The sequence below is a fragment of the Palaemon carinicauda genome, chromosome 41, assembly GCF_036898095.1.
Source record: "Palaemon carinicauda isolate YSFRI2023 chromosome 41, ASM3689809v2, whole genome shotgun sequence".
NCBI classification, from domain to species: domain Eukaryota; kingdom Metazoa; phylum Arthropoda; class Malacostraca; order Decapoda; family Palaemonidae; genus Palaemon; species Palaemon carinicauda.
Window position 1 is genome coordinate 28,948,075 of NC_090765.1, and position 6,937 is coordinate 28,955,011.

Below are 6,937 nucleotides of genomic sequence, written 5' to 3' on the forward strand. Positions count from 1 at the left end.
ATAAAGGTTTACTTATTAATGTTTCTTCTTCATAGAAATTTGTGCAAAATATCCCCATCAGACATCCAAAATCCCCAAATCTAGGGAAAAATCCCCATATCTGGCAACACTGATTTAGCGTTTGTTAAAGATCCAAGGATCATAAAGGCCTAATATCACACATAGTGACATTAGGCATATGATGATACATTACCACCCTTTACTGCTTTTTACCATGATCGCAATCGTGTTTCTCTTTAATATTGTATTATTAGATAATTGATAAAATTCCACCTTCTACATCCCACTATCATCATTTACAATTGATAAATTTCTCATACAAACAGAGATTAAACAGTGTTTGTGGCCTTGCATTATAAAAAGTGCTTGCCAACTAATTAAACTATCTTACGGACAATGAAAACAAGTATTGATAATTTGGACAATGTTTACGAAATTCCCTGTTAAATCTCTCTCTCTCTCTCTCTCTCTCTCTCTCTCTCTCTCTCTATATATATATATATATATATATATTGAAAGGGTAGGAGTATTGCTATGATCAGCAAAGCTGTACTAGTTAGGGCCATCGATACTAAGTTGGTTTCCTGTCAGCGATCAGACGAAAATCTCCCACCATCACCAATCCGCACAGACCAACGGGGTAATGAAAACTCTCAAAACCCCGGCCATGAATTGACATGTCTGAGGTCTTTGTCCTGCAGTGGATTAAAAACGGCTGGATCTGTAATTTGATGTTAGAGTGTCTATGGCCTTACATAAAAATGAAACTTTTGTATTGTAATGCTGAAAGTGTCAGTGGCTCAAAAACAAGAAGTCCTAAGTTTCCTATGAGGAGAGATGTAAGCACTGACTCTGGGTTGGCCTACGCATTTATCCTGGACATGGTCGTCAGTGGATTGTTGTGGGTTAAACTAGAGCGTAAACAGTTCAAGAATTGAGAAATAATTATGCCTGCTTGTCATAACGTAATATATATATATATATATATATATGTGTGTGTGTGTATATATATATATATATATATATATAAACTGAAGGCTCTACGAGATAACACTTACCCTGCCAGGAAGCTCTACAGCATACCTCTGACATTAAATATTAAAACAAAGCACAAGTAAGAAATGATAATTTGAGGGAATGTGAAACAATTGCCAACAAATGAAAAACCTGAGATCAGCATTATTTCATGAAACTATGACGAGATTATATTCATAGCTATTGGTAAAGGACTAATTCATCTGTGAAACAGTACATGAACATCAATGGGTATGTTTTGATGTTCGTTTTCTAGATATTACAGAAATGCACAAACTGTAAAGATCGAGATTCTGTTATAGGTGAAATAAGTTGGTGTAGGCACGTGTTAAGGATAGATGGTGAGGAGGGAATGAGGAGGGGTTGGGAGGAACGGGTGGCGAGGTATGGTGAAGGATGCTAGGGAGAGAAAGTATTTGGGGGAAGAGGAGGATGCCTTTGATAGAAGGCAGTGGAGAGGGCGCATCAGGCGAGGATAACGGTGGGGAAGAAGAAAAGCGTTGGTATTTTAAATTCCAAAAATTTTGACTAGGCCTAAACAATTTACAAAAACTCAAGTATACATGTGTTTTTGTGTGAAAAAGGTCTTTAGCTGTTTAATTACATGGAACCTTATTGTTTTCACATCAAGTAAATACTCGCTTAACCCTAAAGCAAATAACGCTTTATGGGATATCAACGTACGAATACATATCTGAATATATTTATACACGGGTAATAATGTTCAATGTTGTATGACTATCACCATGCCATTCTTTTAATTTTTTAAATAATATATATAAATATTGCCACAAAGTAAAACTTACTACGAAGGTGCTAACCTAATGAAAAGAGTACCTGCAGACTTTCTTTAATTATGTAAAAACAATTGTAATCAGCATATGGGAATGAAAATTTATTACAATGACAATGATTTGTTTCCTGTGAGTAAGATGAGAAATTATAATAAAAATGATCAAAACCATCATTTACAATATAAAATTTTTCCTTTTTGGGGAGGTCTGCTTACACAGGTCACAGGAATACAGTATATAGCTCACACGAGCAAGAGGCAGTCAGACGCACATACTAAACAGTATTTCAATTTTGAAGAACAATTCAGTGAACTACATTTTAATATTTGTTCAGCCATCCTCCAACATACCTGTTACAAATCAATGACAGCATGAAATAAACCTATCCCTGAAAACCAGTTTGAAATAAATTTCCAGCAATGGGGGGAGGGGGTATGGAGAGGTGAATAAACTTGTGCCTTTCATGCATACATTGTACATTGTTCAGCTGTCCAATCTGATTTCGTTCGTACATTCATTAATGACGTATTGATGATAATGGTTATTCATCAATTAACTATCAGTATGTTTTACCAGTTTATGAATATTCAACACATGAATTTATAAGATATTTGATTATGACTTAAATGTGAGGATTAAACTTCTACTCCTACCGATGTATGGACGAAAATAAAAATTGGCTCAGTTATATATCAAAACACTTTTACAAAGCAAATCTTCAAATTATAAGCATAAAACTTGACATGTTTTGAATAAATGACAATCACCTAGTAATAAAATGATGAGTGAAAGGAAGTTTCGTTCTTAATAAAAAAAATATAAAACTCATGACTGGATCAATTTTCATGAAGCTCTCGAATATGGCATTCCTACTGAAAATATATGAATCTACCATACACAGACCTTTCTTTCAAATATGATTAAGATAAAAGTACATTAAATGTTTCTGTTGTAAAGAAACAACAGCTAATTAAATAACGGAGAAAACGCATTCATTACTTTCTAACATACACCAGTATTATGGATTGAATATAAAATAAAACCTTATTAAATATGTTTGAGTGATAAATATTTAAGGCAATGGGAGTAAATTAAACTATTCTTGATTTACATAAAAGATTTGGCTAACGTATCAGCTATTTTACTGGAATTTATTTTCAATAATTTACAAAGTAACTGGTAAAACCCAGTGACAATCAATTGAGGAGTAAAATCATGATAAAAATAAGAATAGTAAATATCATTTGTTCTTGAAATCTTCTAAAACTAGCTACATATTTAGAGCCTACTTTTTACAATTATACACGTGACTGTAGGTTTACAAAATCTTGCTGTCTAAAAAAGTTTGATTTTAAAGACTACTGATATAAAAAAACGAAACAAAAACATTGTAAAATAAATATTGTTTTTAGACGATTTTTATACAAGCACAACGATTTTCGGAACTATATCACCTACGTTTTTTTTTTTTTTATACTAATAATCGTCTTAACGTAATTTTTCTTTTTCCGTGAGGAATCACAAGGGAAGAGATGGAAAGAAGGAGTTTGTTTACAATCCACCACTAGCACCAGTAAGGGTACTCATCGATGTACTGCGTCAGCGCCGCCGGCAGTCGCACGGCACTACACGACCTCGGGAGGGACAAGTTAATGGCGAGCCGACTGAGATGTTTGAGCGTTGGCACTGACCTAAGGAGCGGCTGCCTTATGGTAATGGGAGAATACATCTTGCCCTGGGTGTCCACCCACACGTGTCTCTGCAGCTTCCGGTTCATGCGGGTGTAATACTCGATGAGGTTTATGATACTCGAAAACTCCGGGATGTTGGAAGTCATGTGGGACTCGCAGTCCAGCCTGAACTTCCCGGCCGTGTAGTGGATGCGAACACTAGTAGGTCCTCTTTCAGTCTGCACACTGAGGGAATACAAGAACCGCGTGTCGGCTGATTCACGCACAATGAAAGTCCCTAAACTAGTACTCTGAAGGAGAGTCTCCGCCTGACGCCACGAGAGCCTCTCCCAGTACCACCCCGCTCTCGGCCAGGGCTCTCCGCATGTTCCCCAGCACCCTCTCGTCATCCCAGACCGTCCAGTCTCTCAGACCATTGAGTCTCTTGGCGATGTCTGGGGGCATCATCGCCTTGGCACTGAATCCGTCGTCCACGATGCCACCGCCAGACGTATGCATGCGCGCGGTCAACGCCTGGCTGGGCAACGGGGCATGCACTATCTGGCCATTTCCAAGGGTTGGTGGTTGCTCCGTACGGCATGTGACAGCTGCCCATGCAAGGAGAGTGCACTGCTGCGTGGCACGTCATGTGGCACGCCCCGTGGCACGCTGCCACGGAGGGCGTGTGCGACGCCGCAGGGAAATGAAACATGTGGCCGCTGATGTGCGGCGTCGACAGAGGCTGAAGAGGATTGGGAGCACTGACGTTGAGGGGGGAGGGCCCCAAGGAGGACCCCAGGAGTTGGGGGTCCCAAGGTATTGCTGCTGCAGGTGGTGGAACTGCCTACTCCTTCCCCATAGGCATGACTGACGGAGGCGGGAGAGGAGGAGGAGGAGGAGGCACTCTGAGGGGCGACTGGTGACACAGGATGATGGTGAACGTGTTGCTGAAGTGGATGAAGGTGAGGTTGCTGGAGATGGTGGGAGTGGGGGGTGGGGATGTTGGGGAACATGAGGTGTTGGAGGAGGACATAGCTGTTGGGGAGTTGAAGGGGAAGCGCCACAACAGGAACTGGCTGCCAACACGTGATGGCAGTTGGGACAGGTCAGCATATTGGCAGCACCTGGAACACAGAGGAAAGATGTTAGAATTCAGTTTTTGTGACACATTTACAGTACAAACTAGACATCAATAATAAACAAACGAACAACATAAATCATTAAAGGATATGTAACTAGGTTAAAAAATGAAAATAAAGATATATAATTGATGTACGTGCGTGCATCTCTCTCTCTCTCTCTCTCTCTCTCTCTCTCTCTCTCTCTCTCCTCTCTCTCTCTCTCTCTCTCATACACACATACAATACATATACGATATATATATAGATATACATATATATAAATATATGTGTGTGTGGTGTATGCATATATGTACACTTGCATACATGGGTATGCATGTCTATTACTCTTCCAACAGCACACCCATCAGAATATAATATCTGTCTAGTAAAAATAAAATAAAAATTATCTTTAAAGAAATTCAATTTATTAAACCAGTAAAATGAAACAAAGAAATATTCCATCATCATAACCAAATTTAATTTAAAAATATACCAATGCCAATCCTAAGCAATTATGAGCCAGTAATTAATTCCAACGTGATTTTAGCGAGGAAATAATTGTATTCTATATTAAAAGCTCCGAAATAAATCCTCTGTCACTTGATTAAAAAGTATTGATGAAAAGAAAAAAAAAATCAGTTTTTAAAGAGCCGTAAAAAAAAAGAAACTCGAATTTTGGCTCCTTTGATTAAAATGGATGCATGAGAAAAATCATCTAATGAGAAAAAGACCTGCTTTTCCATTAGTTTATATAAAACTAGTAAAAATAAGACATAAGTTATTGCTTAACATACAATGGTTTAATATCAGAAGTATGACTAGCTACAAAAAATCTTAAGAGCTGAGGGAATAGCTTCCTTATATAATAATAATATAGCAACAGGGAATTTCTCGTCTATAAAAGAGAGGCATATACGTATTTGAAAACAAGAGAAAGGAGGTTAAAAGAGACCCCATAAGCGGGGGTTAAGGAGCTCAGATGGCATCAGTTCCCGGACAATACCTTAAAAATGAACTGAACCTTTTCCATCCATTTCAAGACATGGTAAACTCTACGGGAAAATACATCCGGATTTCTCTATTTTTCGGTATTGTATTGTACTAAAAAAGTGGTATAATATTCCGTAAAAATTGACAATTACGCAAAATGTTTTCCAATGTATTCATAATAAATAGTTTGTAATAGACAAACAGGGTGCCCATTACCCAGTGCAACTCCTGAGAGAGAGAGAGAGAGAGAGAGAGAGAGAGAGAGAGAGAGAGAGAGAGAGAGAGAGAGAGAGAGAGAGATAATAGCTTAATTTCCGAGGAAATAACTACGGCAATTAGCCAATTATAAGAAAAGTTATAAGTGATGCTGTTCCTGTTTAAGAGATTCCGCTTTAAAAATAATAAAATTCCACATAAAATAATTTCCATCGCTATCCTTATCACCATTATTATCATATTGTTTATGAAGTTGCCATTTTTTTTTCTACAATATAACTCCCGTGTTCTAGGTAAACAATTAACATTCACTCATATGCCCAAAGCAATTCGATAGCGTGGATCAAAAGCTATCATTGTTTTAAAACAATCATATTCAGATACGTCGTGTTTGTTAGCGAAGAGTATGGGTTAAAAACGCATATATTCTATGTCAGTGTTATGTAACTAAGTATAGGTGTGATGTTTATATCTACTTACAGAATGTCGAGTGCTGGTGATCATTCAGCATAGGTAAATGATGGAGTTTCACTTACGGGATTTACCCACAATTCAGCAGCTAAAGTATGACCAGGGCACTGCCAATTCTGTTGCTATTCCTCAGCTCCATCCTCTCTTATATTTATCTATATATATACATATATATATATATATATATATATATATATATATATATATATATATATATATATATATATATATATATATATATATATATATATATATATATATATATATATATATATATATATATACATACACATATATATACGTATACACACACACACACACACACACACACACACACACACACACACATATATATATATATATATATATATATATATATATATATATATATATATATATATATATATCTTCCCAAACATTGAATTTACGATTCCTTGAGAATAAATTACACTTGAGAGGAATTTTGAGATAAGAGTGATTTGTCTATTAAACCCCAAGACATGGGGTTGAGCCCAGGCAAAGGTAGATCCCCTTTTCATATGATTCCCATTGGTTGTAAGTTCAACTGAATCTTTGCAGTCAGATGCTGCATCTGATTTATGATGGAAAAAGACCTATTAGTTACTATAAAATGTTTAGC

The 6,937-nt window shown here is 36.8% G+C and overlaps 1 pseudogene; it reads right to left on the reverse strand.

The window, feature by feature from the left end:
* Window positions 1-1,044: 1,044 nt before the first annotated feature.
* Window positions 1,045-6,937, reverse strand: part of LOC137632486 (uncharacterized) — a 256,035-nt pseudogene continuing 250,142 nt past the window's right edge.